General features: G+C 45.0%; 1 protein-coding gene across 4 annotated transcripts in view; it reads left to right on the forward strand.

The window, feature by feature from the left end:
• RGS8 (regulator of G protein signaling 8) overlaps nucleotides 1-12,116 on the forward strand; it is a 120,383-nt gene that overhangs the window by 64,173 nt on the left and 44,094 nt on the right. Inside the window, exon 3 of one of the 4 annotated variants that reach the window (XM_054497412.2) lies at nucleotides 7,459-7,664. The exons of the other annotated variants lie outside the window; for them this stretch is intronic. The gene's annotated coding sequence lies outside the window, so the exon portion shown is untranslated. The remainder of the gene's footprint in view (nucleotides 1-7,458; nucleotides 7,665-12,116) is intronic. 4 annotated transcript variants of the gene reach the window in all.

Raw genomic sequence — 12,116 nt, forward strand, 5'->3', positions numbered from 1 at the left:
AAAAAAAGAAAGAAATGCTAACTACTAATTTTCACACATTGGCTTTGTATCCTGAAACTTTGCTGAAGTTGTTTACTAGATTTAGGAGCCTTTGGGCAAAGACTGGAGTTTTCTAGGTATAGTATTATATTGTCTGTGAAGAGAGATATCCTCTATTTCTATTTGGATGCCTTTTATTTCTTTCTCTTGCCTGATTGCTCTGGCTAGGACTTCTAGTACTATGTTGGATAGGAGTGGTGAGAGTGGGCATCACTGTCTTGTTCCAGCTTTCAAGGGGAAAGCTTCCAGCTTTTGCCCATCCAGTATGACGTAGGCTATGGGTTTGAAATAGATAGCTCTTATTATTTTGAGGTATGCACTTTTGATGCCTGGTTTGTTGAGGGTTTTTGTTTTGTTTTCTTTTGTTTTTAACATGAAGGGATGTTGAATTTTATTGAAAGGCTTTTCTGCATCTATTGAGATGATCATGTGGTTTTTGTTTTTAGTCCTCTTTATGTGATGGATCATATTTATTGACTCACATATGTTACACCAAACTTGCATCCCAAGAATAAAGCCTACTTAATCATGGTGGATTAACTTTTTTGACATGCTGTTGGATTCAGATTCTCACAAGTAAACTTTCTAATAGAGTCCAGATTTCATTTAGTTGCCTTTGTCAATTTTGCTCTTTGGTACTAGAAATGAAGTTGGGAGGGGTAAATTAAAAATAGTTGGTGTTCAAGGAAGAGAGCTAAAATTTGGGCTACTCCATGAGGTATCAGTGAGCTTTTGCTGTGTAATAAAACATCCTAAAACTTAGTGGTTTAAAACAACAACCATTTATTAGGTCATAATTCTGTGAGTCAGTTGGGCAATTCTTCTAGTTTGGAGCTAGTTTAGCTAATCTTGGCTGGGCTCACTCTTATATCAACAGTCAGCTGGTGGATTGGCTGGTGGCTAGATTATCTAATATGACCTCACTCACATGTCTGGCAGCAGACTGGCTGTGGGTTGGTACAATAGAGGGGACTGGATCAAATGTTTTCATTCATGAAGCAAGTTAGTGCAGGGTTCCTCATGAGGAAGCTACAGTATTCCAAGAGTGGCAAGAGAAAGCAAGCCCCAATTTGTAAGTGCTTTTCAAGTCTACTTGCATCCTGTTTGCTATTGTCCTGTAGGCCAAAGCAAGTTACGTAGCTAAACCTAGAGTCAGGGTGGGAGAGAGTACTGTGGAATGGATAGAGAGGTCATGGATAGAGAGAGCTGTGAACAAATGAAGGGCCATCACGTCAACAATCTGCCACAGCTGTTGATAATATCCTAGTAATGGTTTTATCAAATCACGAGGTGTTTTTTGGTACAAAAAACACATGTCTGCTTAACAATTTATTTCAGATGAGACCAGAAGTATAAATGAAGCACAGAATTGTAGAACTGCAGAGTTGAAAACAAATTTACAGATGACCTAGTCTAGCCCTGTCACTTAACAGAAAAGAAAATGGGTACCCAAAGAATTTAAATGACTTGCCCAAAGGGACAGAGCTAGGTACTGATAAATATTTTAAACATCCATGCCTATATGCTAAGAATTTAATAACCTAGGTGAGAGGTACAACTCCGTCACTAATATTTGAATACTTGGGATAAGGTGAGGATAGCAGAGTGAAACAAGACAGATTCAGTCCCTGCCTTCATGGAGCTTATGGTCTAGCCAGGTGACACAGACAAGAAAATGGGTAATTAAAAAGTAGTGTGCTATTGTACCAGAGAAGTACAGGATGTTATGAGATATCAGGGGGCATGAATTATGAAGGAGCAGAGGGGCTATCCATTAGTTGGCTTTTCACACATAAACTTATTAATTCTCTTTACAACCCTATGAGACAGGTATGATGAGTATCCCTCTGTTCTAGGAAAAGACCCTGTGGCATAGAGAGGTTAAGTGACTTGCTCAAGGTCACAGAACTGGTAAGTGGCTGAGCTGGGATTTGTCCTGAGTACCTCTCTGACCCTAGAGCCCACATTCTGCCTATGGAAATGGAATAAGAAAAATGAATGAAGTTCAAGGATTATTCAGACAGGTTGATCAGGCCAAGAACAGGATCTCCAGACAGATATTTTAAATTCTAGTCCCTAGAAGTGACCTTGAGATATCACAAGATTTAAACTCTGTGAGTGATGAGTGTCATTGTGTATGTGCATATGCTCACATGCTGGCCTGTGCCCATCTGCACCCAAGTCTAGGGAGAGTTGAACTTTCATGGCTCTCTATATAAATTGTTCCTTATGGTGGAGTTCAGCAGCTTTCTTTGTTCCTTTGACCATTAACTATATCTATATCCATATCCATCCATTCATCCATCCTATTTTCTGTCTACCTGGAATCTTCTGACTCATTCCTATCCCAGGACTGGGTGATTTTGATTGTGTTTCTGCTGTCTATTTACTTTCTTTCCTTCTGTTAGTGGGCTCTGCATTCTCATCACCAGAGGCTCTCTTCTCTTGCCGGGGGAGATGGCCCCTCTCTACTTTTCTCCTCCTATACCTTAGGCATTTGTTGTGTTCCCTGTGACAGATAATACTGTATAGGAGAGCAAAGAAAGACTTCCTCAACAGTAGCTAATCAATCAAAGAGATAAAGCTATTTTTACTGGAAGTAAGATATGCCAGGGAAGGAAAGGGATCCTAAGAAATTATTTAAGATTGAGCTCAGATATTCACTTGTGGGGTGTGTGTGTGTGTGTGTGTGTCTGTGTGTGTGTGTGTGCGTGCGCATGAGAGAGAGAGAGAGAGAGAGAGAGATGCTGTTAGGGAGAGATTTAGATCTTATATTTCACTAAAAGGCAAAGGCCATCTAGTTTCTGATTTTGGTTTTTCAACAATCTTCTATATCTCTATATTGTTTTTTGCTTTTTGCTCCTGTTGAAATGCAAAGACATGTCCTTACTACAACCAAGAACAGCCCCTCTATGTTAGTTTTTGGTTACTACCATAATAAATTACCACGGACACAGTGACTTAAACGGCATAGATTTATTATCTTACAGCTCTGTAGGTTGAAATTCCCACAGGGGTCTCACTGGGCTAAAATCAGTGTTGCTGGGTCTGCATTCCCTTCTAGAGGCTGGAGGGGAGGTTTTGTTTCCCTGCCCATTTGGGTTGTTGCGCTGCATTCAATTCCTTGTGATTACAGAACTGATGTCCTGTGTCCTTGATGAACTCCAGCTGGGTTGGTCTCCAGCTTCTAGTGGCAACTGTATTCCTGGGCTCCTGGCCTTCTTTCTCCGTTTCAAAGCTAGCAAACATGGTTTGAGTCCCTCTCATAGTTTGAATCTCTCCTTCTTTGGCTTTATCTCTGACTCGCTCTTCTGTCTTCCTCTTCCACTTTTAAGGACTCGTATGATTTGATTGAGTCTGCCTAGATAACCCAGGATAATATTTTCATCTCAAGGTCTTTAACCTTAACCATATCTGCAAAGTCCCTTTGCTGAGTAAGACAACATAGTCACATGTTCCAAGGATTAGGGCGTGGACATTTTCTGGGGCCATGACATATAACACCGTGCCTCTTTTTCTTCTTTTCCCTCTCTTTCTTCCTCCTCATCTTTCTTCTCCCTTTCATTCTTTCCTTCTTTCTTAAAAATGAAGATGAGAGAGAGAGAGAGTGAGAGAGAGAGAGAGAGAGAAAGTGTGTGTGTGTACTATCTACTAAGTAACAGGCACTGCACAGGGCACTGGCTAAAAAAGATGAATTAGTTATAGCCTCTGCTCTCAGAGAGCTTACAATTTATTGGGAGAATTCATTTCAATAAAAGATAAAAATCAAGACAAGGTATTAGGTGGTATACGTTTCTTATACATTTAATCGCTTTAATCTCTTCCTCTGAATATTCAGATCTTCTTATCCTAAGAATAAACACTCTAACTAAATACTGGCAAGTGAATTAATAAAGAGATTTGCACAATGGCAGAAGGTTTCTAAAGTCTTACCTCTACCAGACAATAGGACATATATAGTTTAAAAGCTATGCAGTTTATCATAAGTCAGCGTAAATGCACCATAAACTCCATGTAATCTGAGATGTCTTCCAATCCCTCTTCACTAAGGAAATGGTGGAGTTCCTTGGTCAGGGATAGGTAAAGAAATGTTTCTGCCTTCTTAAACCTGGGTTTCTTTCTTCTTTATTTCTGTATTTTCTGTATTGGTTCAGTTGGTTCTGTATTTTCTGCAGACAACAACTTCTCCCTTTTCCTTCTCAGCCAAACTTCTTAATTTAATTTATTCTAACAAATACAGAGTCCCTATATATGCTAGATACTTACTTGGTGCTGGATATACAAAGATGAAAGAGAGTCCCTGTTCTTGAAAGCAAAATCCATTTCTGTTGCTTTGACAGCCTAGTGATCCACTCACATTTTGGTATTTGACTTTTTCCCCTTTTATCCCTCTCAGCCAAACCTCCCCAACCTGTTTGGTTAGTGTACACTGCTGTGTGCTGAGATATTTCTTCCCTCAGCCCTGGGGCAGTCTGGCAGAGCCCTGGGTTCCATTTACTCTGGTATTCCATACAAAAATTATTTTCTGTGTGTGCCATAATTTGAAAATCTGAGAAGCAATACTCTGAGCCAATAGTTGTCAAGTGTAGTACCCAAACCAGCAACATTGGCATCTTTGGAAAGTTGTTAGAAATCCAAATTCCTGGAGCCCTCAGGCCTATAGTCCCACCTTCTTCAGAGGCTGAGGCCCAAGGATCCCTTGAGGGGCCAGGAGTTTAAGTCCAGCCTGGGAAACATAGTGAGACCCCATCTTTGGGGGAAAAAAACAGAAAAAGAAATAAATGCAAATTCCCAGACCCCACCCTAGAACTGTTGAATTGGAAACTCTGGGAGTGGGGGACAGAAATCCGTATTTTAATAAGTGCTCTAGAGGATTCTCATGCTCCTTAAAGTCTGAGACGCACTGCACTAAGCCACGTTCCCGGTGGTCACCTATGACGAAAATTCATTTTGCCATTTTCTTCTCAGTTCTCACCCACATTAACTTCTCTGCCGTATTTGACTCTTCTCAAAAGCTCATCTTTCCTGGCTCCTGTGACACTTCATTCCTCTGGTCCTCCTACTCTCTTTCTCTCAGATGATTTTTCTCAGTATCTTTGGTTGGCTCCTCTTTCTCTGCTCCTCCTGTAAATGTAGTCACTTCTCAAAGTCCTGCCCTCAGCCCCTCTTCTCTTGCTGTCCTTGGGTGATTCCATTTACTCCCCTTATATCTTTTCTTCAGGTGGAGAGCTCCCAACTCTTACCTCTCTGCTAAGATCCAATGCTGTATTTCCATCTCCTCTTCCGCTTCTGCCCTGGCCTATCAACAGAGCTCAGGCAAATACACGATTAGTTTTCATTTACAGGTCAAAGTCTGCTTTTCCTCCTAGGTCCCTTAGCCTTAAAAACTAGTTCTCAAATGGGATTGTAGAGTCATTCTCAGCTCCTTCCCGTCCCCAAGCCCCCCATTCTGAGCTCACCCTATCATTCACAGAGGATCTCATCATGCTAATTCAGTCTTCCCAAATCTCTGTACTTTGTCCTTTCCTCTCAAGCCCATTGTCTTTTTTTGGCTCTCATCTTCTCTCACTTAGGAATTTGTAACAAGTTTTGATGGGCTTCACTTGCCTCCAATCCCTCTCCACTTAGTATCTTCTCAAAACACAGATCTGATCACAAAAAAAAAAGTTTGATCAACACTTCTTTGTTTAAAGTTTTTACTGTGTGGTCCCAATGGACCCTTTACATCACATTCACCACTATGGCATCCTATCACACTCTACTTTTTTCTCCTGCCTCCCTAGAAAGAACACTCACTGTTTCCCAAACATACCAGGTACCTCTAGACTCCATGCCATTGCCCAGGCTGTTCCTCAGCCTTGTGTTCTCCAGCCCAGTCGACTCTGCTTGTCGACATCCACATGTAACTTTCAGGGTGCAGGTTGTGTCCAGAGGACACCTCCTCTGAGGGGATTTCCCTGACTTCCCAGTTGGACTTAATCCCTCTTCCTCTGTGCTCCCCCAGCATTTCCGCAGAGCTCTGTGAGTGCTTAACTCACTTCTCCATGCCTTGGAGTCAGCTATTTAAATCTCTCTCTCCTCCACTGGGTCACCTAATACATGACAAGGAGGTCTTAGTCGTCACTGCATCCCCCACAGCACATACTAGGTTCCCAAGAGTTGTCTGCTGAATTGGCCTGATTTTGTCGAAATGGTGCCGCAGTGAAATGGTGACCTGTCCCCTGAGGGGTCATCTCGTGGGTCAGTGCTTGTCAGGACCTCTGGAGTCAGGCTTGACTGAGAACGCCCAGAGTGCAGCAGGGAAGGACGATTCAATGGAGACCTGCAGCAGTCTTGTTCTGCCTTCCCTCTGCCTTCTGATCCCTCCCTCCAGAGAAGGCCCTTGCTTGAGATTGCTCTTCCCATCATTAGCTGTGTTTGTGGAGAGTTCTCCAGCTGCAGCTTCCTTTGGTCTTCTCTGTCTTCCATGGTCTGTTGATTTACTTCCCTGTCAGCCTCTTTCTCTGGCTGTGGTTGTAAATAGAGCTGGTGACTGTAAGCTCCGGGCCTGTGCAGTCAACCTGCCTCATGTGCATGGCAGGTCCAGGAGACTATGGGATCCATGTGAAGGGTCACCTCTCCACTCCAAAGCTGCTCTGGGCTCTGGCCCAAGCTGTCCAAGAGGTTTTGTCCTGACTCTCCAAATGGACCTTTACAGACAGAAGCATCACATTCTCCCCATTTCTCCATGATGCTTCCTCTTACTCCTGTTCTTGCCACCACCACCCCCTGGCCACAGGATGGCCAGGTGGTCGAGGGGACAGTCAGGCTTGTTTGCAGCAGAGGGTGACAAATGACACAGAACATTTCATGCATTACACTCCTTCATGTCTAATTTTTTTTTTTGCCTCTTTGAGAAAGTTGGAGCTGTGCGTGATATAAATTGCCTTAGCCATTGCTGAAATCCTAAGCAAAAGTGGCCTTGTTGGTTATGAAAGGAGAGTGACAACCTTGAAGCCAGGCCAGGAATATGGGGCTTTATCTTTCCCTCTTCACCATCTCTCATAAAGCAACCACTTTCACCCTGGAATGTTTTGAGCAAAAGCAGGTTATCCTTTCTCCCACAAGCCAGTTGCCCCGTTTTGCCTCCTTGTGTCCCAGGTGATCTCCTCCCTCCCTCACCTCCCCCTCTGCCATCCCCTCTGAACTCTGCCTCTCCCTGAATTCTGGAGAGCCACCAGCCCCTTGGAGGCAGCTGCCCGTGAGCGAGCTGGGAGCGGGAGAGACACACAGGCAGTGCCATCCTGCTGGAGCCTGCGGTCCTCCCCCGACTCTGCGTGGCAGTGCGCATCATCTGTCAGAGTGCCCCTCTCCCCTCCCTCTGCTTCCCCACCCCCTCCCCTGCCGCTCACTCGCTCTTTCCCTTTTCATGAGATGCAGAGCCTGGAGAGGAGCGGAGCCGGCGGGAGCAGTATGTTGCAGCCGCTATTCTAGGGGCGCTGGGTGAAGTGGGCTGCCCTCTGCCACCCTCTCCCAGGTGCCAGGAGGAGGTGGCTGACTCTGTCACTCAGGGCCTCACCGAACCATGCCCAGCTGGGGCCCGCACCAGCCACACCTTCCCAGCTGCGCTGCCCACCGCCAGGCAGGTAAGAAAGAGCAGCTGCTTCCATCAGGGCCTGAGTGGGTCCCTGGGCAGGTCAGCCCAGGCTATAAGTCTTGCTGAGAGGTGCAGGACACTGCAGGGCAGAAAAGGTTCTGGTCTCCTGTTATTGTCCCCATTTACTCTCTGACTCCTCAGAGCTATTAAGCCCACCACACCTGCCAGGAGCAAGGGTGTAGAAATATGCCTGTTCTTCCCAGTTAGCAGGTGCTAAGCCTCAAATGTCCTTTTTGTTCTCCATCCTCCTTCCTCAACCCCAACTCCTCAGGTCCCCTAAAACCTGCTTTCTGTTCAAAGGTGATCCTGTTTCTTCCTTCGGCTCCCTTAGGGGGCTCTGAAAATATTGTAAGTTGATATCTGGACGATAACACTGTCTCTTTATTTTTAGTTTCATTCATGTCTTTTTCTGCTGTTGTTTTAAATGGGTTGCTTGCACAGCAGTCTGGCAGCACACAGAATCTGTTTTGTTTCTAGTACATGTGCAGGTCTTTGGTGTTGCTGGTGACTAATGTTGGTGACACATTCCGATGCAGAAGAACTCACAATCACAATGAGTTGGAGGGAGATTAAAATTGGAGGTCATCAATTTCTAAGCAGTGAGTCGAGGGCACAGTTGCCTCCTACAGGGACTGAAGAGTCTGTGGCATCAGCTAAATGGGTCCTTCTCAGCACTGTCTAGTCAGTGACTTTTTTTTTTTTTTTTTTTAGCACTGAGAAGAGGGTTGATCTTCTCTTTCTGTGATAGAGTGGTGACTCAATATCAACCTATTGTTGAACTACATACTGAGAACCTGGCTTGCAAGTGTTTGTAGGTCCTGACCTTGGGGTGCTTACAGTCTAATGAAATGATGAAGGAAAGCTTACCCCATCCTGAAGTCTGGGTTAATTCTGGATTGTTTGTTCCTATAGATTTGAAGAACTTTAGAGTTTTCCTGGAAAATGAAGGAGGTGCTGGAAAGTGGGAGTGAGATAACTGTATTCATGAGATCATAGTAGTGCTTGGTTAAAGTTAAAAGCTCTGAACATGCAACATGGTATTACGCTGATGATGGCTGTTATTATTTTGAGAATGAGAGTCCAGTGAGCAATCACTCCAGTAAACTAGTCTTTATTAACTGTTTGCTCTCCATCCATTCTTAGAGCAGGTTTCCTGAAAGAAGTGTGTGTTAGACTGGAAAGTTGATGAGTGAGTGGGGAGTAGAGTGTGTAGTGTGGCCCACATCTCACCATGGCCAGGTCAAGGTAAGCCTCCCTTGGGTATCACAGCCTTCTAGCTTCTTCTTTGTTTAAAAATTTTTTCCACATAGTGTGTAACACACAAAGGGATCTGAAAACTTGCTCTTATTCTTGTCCAGGTGAATGAAACATGCCAGTTAGGTGAAGGTCTTTCTCCCGTGGGTCAGTGAACTCTGACCTGGAGAACATGGTTCCTTAGTCACAACAGCCATGCCACTACAACTAGGGGCTCTTAGAGGACAGAGCAAGAGTGTGGGTGGACAGCTGAGCCAAACCCTCATCTTTCTGTTAAGAAAACCCCTCCAAGTGTGGATCTCAGCCATGGGTCAGCAGCAGCATGAGCTGAATAGGCAGAGTTGGGGTGGAAAAAGTACTGGAGGTCCTGGGTTCAAGTCTTCCTAGGGCCATTAATTGAATTACCCTGGGCCTTCCACTCAGGGCCACTGAGCAGCTTCATCTGTAAAATGCGAGCGATAACAAGTGTCTGGCTCACTTTCAAAGGAGCTTGTGAGGATCAGCTGAAAGGAATGATAGCTCCCAGTGGTCAAGATGTGCTGAACAACTTTGCCAGGTACTTGCCCCACATGATGCTGTTTAATTCTTCCAACTTCCTAGAACAAATTGAGGCTCAAGGAGGGTAAAAAAACTCGATGAAGTTCAGCCAGAGAAGTGAAAGCACCTGTCCTTGTATCATCATCCCCATTTACTCTCTAACAGACTCTTCAGAACCTTTAAGCCCACCACTCTTGCCAGGAGCAAGGGTGCAGAAATATGCTTGTTCTTCCTACTTAGCAGGTGCTAAGCCTCAAATGTCCTTTTTGTTCTCCATCTTCCTTTCTCAATCCCAACTCCAACTTGTGACTTGTGATTATAAGTAACAAAACTCACATTTGTATAGCACAGCCCAACTTGTGACTGCGCTATACAAATGTAAGTTTTGTTACATATAATGACTTTATGGCTTAGAACAATTTTCCTGTCCGTTCTATTCCAGGATCTCTGTTTTATGCTTTCTGGTTTCTTCTTTGTCCAAACACCTACATTTCTAGACATGTCAGAAATGCTTCCTTGCTTCCCCTCTGTGCCTGGGGGTATTTTTCACTGTCCAAGAAATATCTGCATCATCATCAGAACCTTTGCCAGTGTTCTCTGTATGGAATTTGTCAGTGTTCTCTGTATAGAATTTCCCAAAGGCTTTTGAATTCAGCAGTAAAAGGTTCTAGAAGGAAGAGGGTCTCAGAAAAGCTGAGTGGCTTAAGGCTGATTCCTCCCAGGGCCTTGTCTCTCAAGGAAAAGTGTCAGGGGGAATTTGCTCAGCATCTCTGTGCATCAGAGTGCACCCACACAGCCCTCGTCCCTCCTCCCGCCCCTAGCTCAGACATTAACGTGCACCAGCACATGCCCGCAAGCAAGGCATGTCACTGAGCGCTCTCAGTTCCCAGTTCTCTGTGAATTTCGGAGCAAACACCAGTGGGAGAACTGTCCCCAGAGTCCCAGGCTCCACTCCACTATTCCCTGCTGCTGTTGCTGTGGCTGAACCCCACTCCTGGGTCTGATGGCTGTGGATTCTCCTTGCTGCGTGATTCTAGGTGTCTGGCTAGAATGGAGCTAGGAGGGAGGACATGAAAGCCATTGCCTGAAGTCATTAAAAATGGAGGATTAGAAAGAGCTTATTTTATATTCAGAGGAGGGGGAGAGTGCTGAAGCTGCTCTCTGCCCACAGCTGTAGACTCTGATGGTAAATGGTAAAGCTTTTGTTACTATCTGAGAAGGGGAAGAGATTGATAACCAGCACCCTGGCACTGAGAGATAGGAAGGAAAGCCACATTTCAGTTGTGGCGGGGTTTCATGCTTGCCTCTCAGCTCCCTGGCTTTGAAAACTAATCCCTCTGCTTCCCCACCTTTGGCCCTCCTGTCTCGTCCATGCAGCCTTCACACCTCTCCCCACTGGGTATGGGGCTTCTGCCTTCTCTGACTCTGATGTTCTCCCTGTGACTTAATGTTTTCATAAGCCTAAGTGATTTACAGCCCATGTTTAGTTATATATTTCACTGAATTCTTGCAGTAACACAGGAAGTGGGCATTGCATTAGTAATTCTGATTTCAGAGATGAGAAGGCAAGGTCCTAAGCCAAGGAGAGCCTGCCATAAAGGGGCAGAGTTGGAGCTTGAACCCTTATTGCTGACCCTGGAGCCTGTGCCACTCTGTGACTCCACGCTGTCTCTGTTGGCCAGCATCCTACACCAAGCACAGTTTCCTCACCTGCCTGCTGGGGGGCTCATGTCAGCTCAACAAACATTAACTGAGCTTCTTCCTGTTGCCGGGGACTGTGCTACATTTTGGAGGTGTAGAGATGAAAAATACATTTTTTACCTAGGCAATGTACATAGGGAATGTAATGTACCCATGCCTGGGACCTTGCTTGGCACATAGGAGACACTTAAATGTTAGTCAGGTGACTGAATGAATGAATGAATGAATGAATGAACCCATGCTCCCTGCCCTTGATGAACTTAGGGTCTGGTTAGGAGAAGAGAGTTGCAGGTACCTAGCTATGCCAGGTGCTGACATAGAGAAGTGTGCCTGGAAGCCATAGGAGCACAGAGGGCACTTCCTGAACTTGGGTGTTCAGGTGAGACTTTTGGAGAAGTCGTCCTGAAGTGCAGCTTAAGGATGAGCAGGACTCACTCAGATCAAGGACATTCTGGGCAGAGGAAATGAAATAAAGGAGGCCCAAAGCCATGGAACCCTGTGATATGTGCTCATGATTGTGGAAAGTGTAGGGTTATTGGGGCCTGAAGGACAAGCCAGGGAGGTGGTAGGTGACTCAAGGTAGCCAGACCTTGGGGAGTTTGTGTATCAGGATCCATCTTAAGCTGGAACTTTATCCCTAGAGTAGGAGGGCTTAAAGGTTTTGAGGAGAAGGAAATGCAGTCATGTTTGTGACTAACCAGGTGATTACGGCTGCAGATTGGAGCTGAATTTAAGAAAATAGGCTCTCTCATGGAGACCAGAGACTGTGAGGACATGAAGCAGGACCATAAGGACGTGAGCCAGAGCAGTGGTGCGAGGACGGAGGGGAGGAGACAGATTTGAAAACTATGAAAGATTTAATCAGTATGATTTGGTAATTGGTTGTCGACAGGAGATGAGAGAAAGGGAGTTGCCTGTAATTACTTTCCTATTTCTGGCTGGAGTTACT

The sequence above is a fragment of the Pongo pygmaeus genome, chromosome 1 (genome assembly GCF_028885625.2).
Source record: "Pongo pygmaeus isolate AG05252 chromosome 1, NHGRI_mPonPyg2-v2.0_pri, whole genome shotgun sequence".
Taxonomy (NCBI): Eukaryota; Metazoa; Chordata; class Mammalia; order Primates; family Hominidae; genus Pongo; species Pongo pygmaeus.